General features: G+C 33.8%; 1 protein-coding gene and 1 pseudogene across 1 annotated transcript in view; both read left to right on the top strand.

The window, feature by feature from the left end:
- Positions 1 to 12,122, top strand: part of CTNNA3 (catenin alpha 3) — a 1,789,288-nt gene that overhangs the window by 1,404,250 nt on the left and 372,916 nt on the right. The window lies entirely within an intron of this gene.
- Positions 4,631 to 4,778, top strand: LOC123847300 (U2 spliceosomal RNA; annotated as a pseudogene).

Below are 12,122 nucleotides of genomic sequence, written 5' to 3'. Positions count from 1 at the left end.
GAGGACATGATGAACACATAATGGGACATTTTAGAAACTGAATTTACCATAGCACAGATCTCAAAGGAAAACACGCCAAATTTTAAAGACACAAGTGATAGAATATACCTGGTTCTCCAGAGAAATTATCACCCATTATTGCCTAAAGAAAAGCAATCTATAAAACTAGTTTAGGATTCAGTGATGAATAATGAGGGGGTACTAAACTAAATGTAAAATTATAAGACCTGATTTAAGGGGTGCCTGGGTGGCAAAGTCAGTTGGGCGTCCAACTCTTGGTTTTGACTCTGGTTGTGATCTCAGGGTCTTGAAATTTGGCACAGGTCAGCCCTATGCTCCGTCCAGAGTCTGTTTGAGATTCTCCCTCTCCCTCTGCCCGTTCTGCTTGTGCGCTCTCTAAAAAAATAAATAAACAAATAAGTAAGTAAGTAAATAAATAAATGACCTGATTTCAGTCTGCATCATGTTAGCAAATCAACCTCTGTAGGCCTCAGATTTCTTTTGCTCTATTAAGTGAGATTGATACTCCTATGCCTAAATTATAGAATTACTGTGAACTAAAAAGTATTTTGTAAACTAGAAAGTGGTGAACTCATGAAAGATGTCATTGAAGGTTTAAGATCTGATGTGCACAAGAGAAAAAATGAAAATGTTATTCTTTCTAAGCAAGTCTGCAGTCTATTGAGAATATGTTAGGAGATTTGTTTGTTTGTTCTAAATTTTCCCATCTATTTAAGGTTGGAATCTGGCTTTACTGACAGAATCTTGGAGCTCTAGAAATGAGAAGTATTATTAGTATAGTCTATTTGTGTGTATGTATGTTACTGTCATGCTGACACACTTAAGTATTTCAAACACTGGGGCAAACTTCTGGTGGAAAGTCATGAAGAATTTCAAATGAGAACAGAACATGGTTCTAGGTCTCTTTCTCTCTCTTTTTTACTCAGAAATATTCATAAGCTCAGACCTAAAGAAAAGCTAAAATTTCCCTTTAAAATGCTTGCATGTGCATATTTGTACAAAGTAGATATTTTGTGATTCTTCTCAAGCAGATATGAATGATAGCCATCGTAGTGTTGGCAAATGTAGGGATTTTTTTTTTTTTAAGATTTTATTTATTTATTTGAGAGAGAGAATGAGAGAGAGAGAGAGCATGAGAGGGGGAGGGTCAGAGGGAGAAGCAGACTCCCTGCCGAGCAGGGAGCCCGATGCGGGACTCGATCCCGGGACTCCAGGATCATGACCTGAGCCGAAGGCAGTCGCTTAACCAACTGAGCCACCCAGGTGCCCCAAATGTAGGGATTTGTACAAAGATTTCCCTTGGGTTAGTTGAGACTGCGCCAAGGAGAAGAAATGTAAAGGGACTAAAATAGAGTATTAGGTCTTTTGAATTAACTTTTAGATAATCTGTGCTATTTTTCATGAGTGGAGTAAGTAATAGTTGTTAGGGAAGAGCATATGTTGACTTCAAATTAAGAAGCCAAAACATTTTGGTGAACTTCAAGCCACCTTGATTAATTTTGTTTTAGAACTTTGAAATATATAATGAAACATGAATTTTTACAGGCATTTAAAATATAAGCAAGTTAGTCTTCACAAGGGCTAGCCACGAGAATTTTCTTCACTGACATAATTTACCTTTAAAAATACAGATGATAAAAATGTTTTAATACAGAATGAAAAAAAATATTGATGATTTTAAATATACATAAGTATGTATAAGTATCACAATAATTGAAAGGCAGTATTTTATACTATCGGAGGTCCAAATAAGGATTTTAAGATTCACAGATTCAGCTTAAAAAGATTTGGTTAATTTTTGTTTTGTGTTTTTAAATTGCTATTTTTTCAATTATTAATGCTAAAATTATATGCTATTTCAGGAAAAAATATACCTAAATCAATAGTCTTTGAAGTAAAGTCATCTGTACCATGAAATGGTACAGTTATAACCATTTTCAAACTTTAAACAGGAGTAAATTCTGTTTTTAAGAGTTTCAATAATTGTTCCTTTTCATTTACCGAGTAATCTTTAAAATTTAGAAAAGACTGAAATTGCAGAGTAAGGAGAAAAAAAATTAAAACATATGTAAAGTGTGATCAGATCAAATAATGTATTTCAGCTTATAAACAAGAACAAGAACAAAAAGGACCCACCTTCAGGACCTGACTCTTCTCTCTGGAACTATGTGAATATTTTCATAAAGCATGATCCGATGGATGAAGCACCCTAATTTTTCATTTGCAAGAAAGTACAGGGTTATATAGCAAGATGTAAAGCATAAAAATCCTGCCACCTACAGTATAAACAAAGGTATGATTTAAGCATGTGTTTCACCTGAAACCTTGCTCAGAGGAGACTTCAGTCCTGCAAATTAGGAAGAAAGCTCAGGGACCCTGTCACCCCCTGTTCCAGGTGTGTTTCCAGCACAAGTGGCTGTCACAGAGAACATTTAGCACAGCAGACAGTGGCTGCTTAATGGAGTTGAGCAGCAGCCTGCATTTCTTTCCACATTTGACAAGGAAGTTCAGACTCAGCTAGTAAACCTTATTTAGGAAACTAATGTTATCTATTTGTATGTTTGCAAAGGATATGCCTCAGGCAATGTCACAAAATGAATTCTCAGGAAATAAAGTAAAAATGAAACTCAGGTCTTCAGACCAATAAATTACAGTGCCTGTGCTTTTTATGAACTTCATAACAAGTGTCACAGTTTGCAAATGGGAATCAACAATAGACTTCATTTATTTTTATTCTAAATCAAATTAAAATAGGCTTTTGTCAGTGTAAGAAAAAAAAACAGCTAATGGGAAAGTAACATCAGGATTTAAGATATCAAGTTGTTATCTCTCTAAATAAATAAGTTTTGGAGATGATTGGAGCTTCTTATATATTTTAAGATTATGTGACAATATCAACAATAAAAGCATTTGTGACAGTATCACAATAAAGGCATTTGTAAAACCATGCTTGTTTTTATTTGGAGCCTAATATTTTAAGCTTCAGTATACCTCCATTTACTATTTCACATAAACAAGTAAGTAATATGTAAAATTTTAGGGAGTATAAAGGAAACTAATTTCGGGTTTTAAATTTTTCCATCATGAAAGAGTGTGTACTTCAATGTGTGCTTCTTTATGAGCATATAAAAATAATATGTAAAATAGTCATGACTAGAAATATGTGTTTAGTAAATTGGGGTCTGGGAATTTGGGGCCCAGGGGAAACCGCTATGTCAATGAGCAGTTCTTTTCAGCCCCAGAGTTTTAAGTTCCTTACTTAAGTCCCTTCAGTACCAAGTTCCTTGAGTACAAAGCTGCTATGAACTTTTAGAAGTCCAGTTGTCCTTTTTATTAGTGAAGGGCTGTTCAACTGTACCTTTGTATGCAGAGTTTTCAGGCATATGGGTAACCAGTATTTAATTATTTTTGTTAACTCCACTATCATCTTTGGATCAAATATTGCTGTCAGGCAAGAGCAGATGAGCACACTTTTTTTTTTTTTTTTTCAGGGAAAATACTCGGCAGTCGTTACAGTGAGATGATTTTATAGAAGCCTCTTTCACTTTTACCCTTACATAGGCCAGTATGAAATCATGGAGATTTGCCCTTTAAACATTGTTTTATTATTAAATGGAGTCTCTATGAGGTAGCATGGCTCAGTAGAAAAACAATAGATTAGGCATCACTGTAAATACAAATTCTGTCATCACCACTGATTCGCTCAGCCCTTCTGAGCTGAGCCTGAAGTGCGTTATTGAGAAACATCAGTGCCGAAAGCTGTCATTTGGCTTTCTATATTGGTGGTTTCCAGAAGATACTGTAAATTCATGGCAGTAAAAAAAAAATAAGAGGACTCAGAGCAGGAAGGGACCTTATTGAATATCTGGTTAAACTATTTCTGTTTTCAGATGAGGAGGCTGAGATTCAGGGAAGTTACATGATTTGCTGAAGGTCAAACCACAGAAAACAAAATCCAGGTGGCTGATGGCCAGTTTTGTGGTCTGTCCACTATGTGCAATACCAGATGGAAGCTGGAAAAAAAAAATCAGTTAATTATCTGGACACTGTTTATGTATTGCTTCAAATCTGGAGGTTTGTTCCTACTCCTCTCGATAGTTTTATTTTTTATTTGGAATTTGGAATCATGTGATAATCTAAAGTGTAGTAATAATTGACAAGGGACATATTGGCAAAAATACATTTAGTTGGGTCAGGAGAGGAAAAACCACTGTGTGACTTTGGATTCTGTCAATTTAACATTCTCGCTGAGATCTATAGCTCAACACAGTCAGCAGGGTGAACTGACAAATAAGGCAAAATGGAGGGGATAGGAGAGAGAATTCACCTTTATTATTAAGTACTATGTGTTTGACACTGTGCCAAGTGTTTTATAGAACTTGTCCCTTTTAAAGAAGACAATTCTTTCTGAATTTGTGGCATCGATGTCCGAGTTGTCACTGACTACTTTGCAACCTCAGATGAATCTTTTAACCTACTTGGACCTTGGGGTCCTCATTTGTAAAACAGGCAATCTTAAACTCACTGCTTCATGAACTGGAAGACTTCAGCTATGGAAACTGTAGAGAAATATAAGGCTCCATCAGAATTTAAAATCACATATGATTTTATCGCTTCTCGGCCTTTTGGCTAAGATCAAGTGTAAAATCACATATGATTTTTTTTTTCCAATTGATTCTTTGTGACAGTTATATTTTGTTTGAGGGAATTTTAACTTACATTCACTGATTTCATATAGGATGCTGGAAGAAACACAACATAGGATTAAAGATTTATTAAAGATAATTGACGAAATGTGTAGTCCACCTGAGAAAACAAGGTTGACAGTTTGTTTCACCTTGTTTTTCTTTTTTCTTTGTTTTTCCCGTTTCTTCATATATTGAATCCATTTTTTTTTTAAAGATTTTAATTATTTATTTTAGAGAGAGACTGAGAAAGACAGAGTGCAGAAGCAGGGGAAGGGGCAGAGAGAGAAACGTACTCCCCGCTGAGCAGGGAGCCCCATGCAGGGCTCAATCCCAAGGCCCTGAATCATGACCTGAGCCAAAGGCAGATGCTTGACAGACTGAGCCACCCAGGCGCCCCTGTTGAATCCATTTTTATCAGTGCTATTTTGTACACATTCTTTTACAGAAATCTACAAAAGTACTTGGAAATTGATAACATGTATGTGCTAAAATGAATAAAAACAAAGATACTTAAATACCTAGGGAGATAATATTTGTCATTCTAAGTTGGAAATATTATTTTTATGTTGTGTTTCAGTCAGGATACTTGGATGCAAGCAAGAGAAACTAATTTGGTTATCTTAAGCCAGGACTCCGATACCAGGCAGGAGATGAGGGTCAGGATGCCAAAAAAAGCAGGGATCAGGGAGAGGCAGAAAGAGAAGTGAGAAGCACAAAAAGGGCTAACAACTGATTTTTTTGGTTGTTACTTACTATTGAAAAATATGTAATCACATACTAAAGTATATATATTATTCAAAATATTACTAATGGTAAATCCAGTAAATATCTGTATTTAACCCTTACTGTATGACCTTCTATACTCTGCTTGCTTAATCACTGTCCTAAATTTTGTATTGATAATTTCCTTACTTCCTCTTATAATTGTACACACTTAAAATAATAGAATAATATAATACTTAATGTGTGGTGAATATGTGAGGATACACCAGTATTTCTTTTATTTTAGGATCATAATTTATTTTTTATATCTTCTGCAACTTTTTTTTCCACATTTTGTTTTCAAACATGGGTGCCTTCATTAATCCATTATATAAATATATAAAAATGTATTTATTCAACTGCTGAGGAACATATGGATTATAGTGACATTTCTTTCTCTTCCTCTCTTTTTTTCTCTTTTTCTATTTTGCATAAAGCTGCCATGAACATTTTAATTCTGGTGTATCTGGTGCAAAAGTTTTCTAGGGTACATATTTAAGAATGAAAGACTAGGCCATAGATTATGGGACTGTGCTGATTTAAGAGGCAATATCAAATTGTTTCCTAAAAGATTTTTCCATTTTAGCCACAACAAGCAGTGAAGATGGAGTGCATATGTTTGACAACTCCTATAAACCCATATTTTGAATTTGGGGGCAGTCTATTTATGTGAAATATCTAAGAATATCCTTCCAATTTGCATTCTCTGATTCCCTTTGAGATTAAGCTTTTTTTTTTTTTCATATTTGTCAACAATCCTTTTTTTCCTTTTCTATGAAATATCTGTTTGACATTGACTTATTTTTTTCTATTGGGTTGTTTTATTAGTTTTATGTATTTTATCTTTTCCTAGTTTAGATTTCTTTTCCTTCTCTATGAGGTTATTGATGAAGAAAAGTTCAGGTTTGCAGTTTTATGTCTTTCCCTTTGCGGAGGACTTAAAAATATTTGTTCTCTGAAAGTTTTCAAGCTTTGCCTTTCTCACTTAACATATTAATAAATTTATTTTTTTGTATATTGTGAGATAAGGATTTTATTTTTGTTCTCACTATATGCATAAACAGTTGTGCAGGAACTCTGTTTTAAGAAGTTCTTCCTATCAACGTGTACAGCCATATCTATACTAATCAGGTTTACATAAATTATAGTCTGTGCATAGATCCTTGTTCCAGTAGCCTGTATGTCCATTTCTGTTCTTCTTCCATGCATCATAATTATTTTAATTTAAAAATATCTTGACTTATAAGGAAAGTTTCCAGATCTTTTATTTTTTTACAGAATATACTGTTTAGTGTTGGTGGTATAGTGGTGAGCAAAGCCGCCTTCCAGAATATATCGTTTACTCTTAACCTTTTTTTTTCTATCAGTTTGTTGCAGTTAGTTTGTTTCTATTCTAATATTTATGCTTTTAACTTTATTTTTCTTGCATATGGACAATCTACAGGTGATGGTAAAGTGGTATCAATATATATACTTATTGTTTTTGTTTTATTTCAGAATTACACTTTATAACATTTCACAATTGAATATGATGTTTGCTGTAGATTTTTGTGGATGTGCCATATGAAACTAAAGATCTTCCCTTTTATTTCTAGTTTGACAGAAGATCATTTGAATTATTATTGATATCTGTATCTGTTGAGAGGATTATATGTAATTTCCCCTTCAACCTGTTAATGAGGTGAATAAATTTTCTAACGTTAAAACAATCTTGCAACACAGTCTTCCTGAAATGGATCTAACTTGGGCATGGCATATATCTTTTGTGGATTTTGGTTTGCTATTATTTTATTAGAAATTTAGTATGTTTGTACATGAGTGACAACTGGCCTGGAATTTTAAAAAACTTTTTACATCAAAATAATTTTATATTTACGGAAGATATTCAGTGATAGTACAGATAATACGGTTCCTATATGCCCTTCCACCAGCTTCTCCTAAAGTTAAAATCTTATATTACCATAGCACATTTGTCAGAACTGAGAAGTTAATATTGGTGCAGTGTTACTCAGTCAACTATAGACCTTATTAAGCTATCACCAGTTTTTCTTTTTCTTTTTTTTTTTTTAAAGATTTTATTTGAGATAGAGAGAGAGAGAGAGAAAGAGAGAGAGAGCATGCACACAGGAGTGGCAGTGGGGAGCTTAGAGGGAGAGGGAGAAGCAGGCTCCCCACTGAGCAGGGAGCCCAATGCAGGGCTTGATCTTAAGACCCTGAGATCATGACCTGAGCCAAAGGCAGATGCTTAACCGACTGGGCCACCCAGGCGCCCCCTACCAGTTTTTCTTTTTATGTCCACTTTCTGTTCCAAGATCCAATCCAGGATACACAGTACATTTAGTTGCCGTGTCTTCTTAGTGTCCTTCAAAATGTGATATTTTCTCACAGTTTCCTAGTTTATCATGTCTATTTATTTTATTGTAGCTTTATAGTAAGTCTTAAAGTGGGATAATGTCAGTCCTTTGACTTTGTTTTTCTTCTTCAATATTATATTGACTATTCTGGGTCTTTTGTTTTTCCATATTAAATTTAGAATTAGTTTGTCAATAACCAAAATAACTTGCTAAGATTTTGATAGGGATTGTATTATATCTGTAGATCAAGTTGGGATGAACTGACATCTTGACACTGATGAGTCTTCTTATCCATGTACTTCTCTCCATTTGTTTAGATATGCTTTTATTTCTTTTATCAGAGTTTTGTAATTTTTCTCATATAGATCTTGCATATATTTTGTTAGATTGATACCAAAACTATTTCATTTGGGGGGATGCTAATGTAAATGGTATTGGTATTTCAAATTCCTATTGTTCATTGTTGGTATATAAGAAACCACTTGACTTTTGTATATCAACCTTGTATTCTGCACCCTTGCAGTAATAACTTTTTAATTCCAAGAGTTTTTTGTTACTTCTTTGGTACTTTCTGCTTAGACAATCATGTCACCTGCAAACAAAATTTTGTTTCTTCCTTCCTAATCTGTATGCTTTATATTTCCTTTTCTTGTCTTATTGTGTTAGCTAGGACTTCCAGTATGGTATTGAGTAAGAGTAGTGAGAGCAGACATCTTTGCCATGTTTCTTATTTTAATGAGAAAGCACTTAGTTTCTTTCTTTCTTTCTTTTTTTTTTTTGCATCTACTGACATGATCATATGATTTCTTATTTCAGCCTATTGATGTGATGGATGATTACATTAAGTGATTTTTGAATGTTGAAATTGCTTTGCATACCAGGAATTAATCTCACTTGGTTGTATGTATAATTCTTTTTATATACTACTAGATTTGTTTTGCTAAAATTTTATTAAGGTTTTTTTGTATCTATGTTCAGGAGAGATATTCATCTATAGTTTTCCTTTCTTGCAATGTCTTTGTCTGGTTGTCTTTTTTATTTTCTAATATATGCCTTTGTTACTTTTAAAGAGCCCTCACTGGCCAGGTATTTTGTCAAATGACTCTCAATTTGGGTTTGTCTAAAGTTTTTATGATTAGACTGGGGTAACAGATTTTGGGAAGAATGCCACACAAATGAAGTTCCCTCATTATCACTTAATTTAGCACTTTTTTATATCATCATGACTTATAACTGGTGATGTTGACCTCCATCACTTGGTTAAAGTAGTATCCATCATGTTTCTCAACTATAAAATTACTACTTTTCCCTCTCTCTGCTCTCTCATTAGAAGTGAGTTACCAAGTTCAGCTCATACTCAAGGGAAGCGGAATAAAGCTTCACCTCCTAGAGGTAGGGGTATCAAAGATTTGCATTAGGCTATATAATAAATATTTTGGGGGGTGTATTTCAAGGTCATGAAATATCCTATTTCTCTTAATTTTTGCCCACTGATTTTAGCATTCATCAGTAGCAATTATTAGTGTGATATTCTAATGGTGATACTTTTATTTTCCTCATTCTTATTTTACTATACTATTTCTGGGTGTATATTATTTTTATTTTTCTATTCTTAATTATTCAGCATTTTTGACTCTGGAGATTGCTCTGATCCTCCAGTAAACATAACAGGAGGTTGGGTGAAAACCACGTGCCTTTACCACATAAGCCTGGGACTAGTTTTGCAGCAAGTAGGTTTTTTTGAAACTCATCCTTTGTTTCCCTTTTTCCTCAAGAAATGGTGAAATGTTTCAAGTGAAGAAGGCATGTTGATTCTTGGGGATTTTGCAAGAGTAAAGTCAGATTTTAGGGCAATGCCTACACTGAATATTGGTTGTAACCTCTGAACTTTCTGTGCCTGTGCAGGTGTTAATGATGGAGCTTTCTACCCTAGTAGTAGACATTGAAATAAGGGTACTTTAGCAGAATCATTATTCATTTGGTGAAATAATTAGTAGAGGAACCAAATAACACTAGTTCTAAATAATGCTGTTGCTTTGCTTGCCTCACCCGTCTTATGCTGATCCTTTTGAATTTCTAAAAGGTCTTAGCAAATATGTCTTAAAAATAAGAACTCATATAGTTTTCTTCATATATTTCATTAATCTTAGCTCATGAAATTATAGAGCTTTACATTTTTACTCTTATGTTGAACTTCATCTTAAAAATAGTAAACACATGAAAATAAATGTCATTTTTATTGTCTAAATTCCTGCTTTTAACTGCCATATCAGATGGCTACCATTATTGACTGGCTACCATTATGTTTTCCAAATATTACCTTGCTCTTGTATTGCCTATTTCTTGATAAATATTATTTTTAAATATTTTAAATATGTAACCTTCATAGGGAGTTCAAAGGAGCACTACTATTCTGGACCCCTAATTCAACTCAATGCCCAACCTATTTTCATTAACTAGAAAATACCAGATATTTGGTATCCCTCCTTTCCTTGCTGTTAATAATGGCTACACCATCCATTTCTTGATAATAAAACATAGAGATAAGCTCCTGGGGATTTTTCCCTCCCATAAAGAAATGGAGCTCTACTGCCTGCTTCCTTCCTTCCTTCCTGTATTTAGTTATGAGCAGACATGAAGCTAAGCTGCAGTAGCCATCTTGCAGCCATGCAACAATAAGCCTGAGGACAAAAGCCAATACACTGAGGACTGCAGAGTGAGCACAGAAGAGCTTAGATCCTTGTTGATATTGTTGAGCTGCCGAATCTTCACTGATTGTCCAACTCTGTAATGATTATATAGAGCAATAAGAAACACTTCTTTTTAAAGCCATTTTCATCTGGATAATGTTTTCTAGCAGCTTAATGCATTCTAACTGTGAGGCTGATCATATTTGAGACACTTTATAAATATGGAGTGAAGGGCGTTGGGAGGAGATATTGTAGGAAAATGGAATGGTTCTCTAAGTGGAGGGGACAAGAGATAGGGTAATTTTGATACAGATGTAAAATTTCCTTTTTAAAAAAATTTCCTTTTGTTATGTAAAATTCCTTCTTTAAAATATTTGATTAAGTTCATTCTGAACATCCTTTTCAGGATGTTTCTATTTAAGTTTATGTTACCATCATTTCCCAGAAATTATTTTAAATTATTATTTTCTTTTCTATTTGAAGGAGGAAAGTAAAAGGAATGATCCTATTCTTTTCTCTATTTTGTATACAGGACTAAATTCCCTCCATCCCATCTCCTACTATGCTTTCCTTTCTTATATAAGTTCACACATAAATTCACAGAATCTATCTGCCCGCACATTATATTTCATTAATGTTTTTCATTTCACTGAAATGATATAACACTCCACGTCTTGCTCAGAACAAACAAAACTGGGAGTGTCACTTTCCAAAAGAAAATAGACAAGAAAAAGAAAAGACAGTCATTAGTATTTTGGTCATGGATTTTCAGTGAAACAAGAACCACATGCCTGGTTCTTTCTCTGCTTTCAATTTAACACATCTACCTTTTTGATTTCGTTCCACAAGTAAATTCTACTTTTCTATTTGTTATTTGTATTTGCTAATCAAGCTTTCAAAACCTCTTGGATTGTGACTTTTTGAAGCTTGGGGGAAAGCATGACACTTAACCAACATTTTCTAAAATGTCACAACATTTAGGGAGGTAGGATCTTTGTGAAATCCCTGCAGATAATCCTCCTTTGAATTATAAGCATTATACAATTCCCTCTTGTTTCCAAAATCAATCAATAGGCATGATTAGTTTTTTTTTTTTTTTTATTCCAACTTTAGCTATTTTAAGAGCACATTTTGGGAGAAACAGAAAATGTGATGACCATCTTTAAAGAGACCTTGCTATGTGAATCTAGCAGTAGGAAGGGGAAGCAGAATTTCATGCTTTTATTTAGAAGACTTCATAGTCATTTAACATGGTGATGAATCAGAATATGAAATTCGTTTATGGTTATAATCAATTTGAGTAACAGCTGAGAAAGTATAATAGAAATCATACAGTTTTACCTGTGTCCCATAAAATCATGAAATATCCTGACGGCAATTCCATCTACTTGCCTCTTCTTATAAATCTTTTAACATCTGTTTTAATAATGGGCTAATTTCCCTACCACATAACCAAATATACTCTTAATGGATTTGGGACTTAACCTCTGCGTTTATTTCATTTTTGTTGAAATACAAAACAGAAAATGAATTAAAAAAATCAGTGTTGATTATGGCTAATCACTCAAAATAGGTATTCCTTACCTATTTACTAGAAAAGATTTTTG

Source organism: Mirounga angustirostris, unplaced genomic scaffold (assembly GCF_029215605.1).
Source record: "Mirounga angustirostris isolate CCGP_5_RB_7025 unplaced genomic scaffold, mMirAng1.0.hap1 SCAF_6, whole genome shotgun sequence".
NCBI classification, from domain to species: domain Eukaryota; kingdom Metazoa; phylum Chordata; class Mammalia; order Carnivora; family Phocidae; genus Mirounga; species Mirounga angustirostris.
Note: the sequence above shows the minus strand (reverse complement) of the source record. Positions and strands in the feature narration are given on the sequence as shown.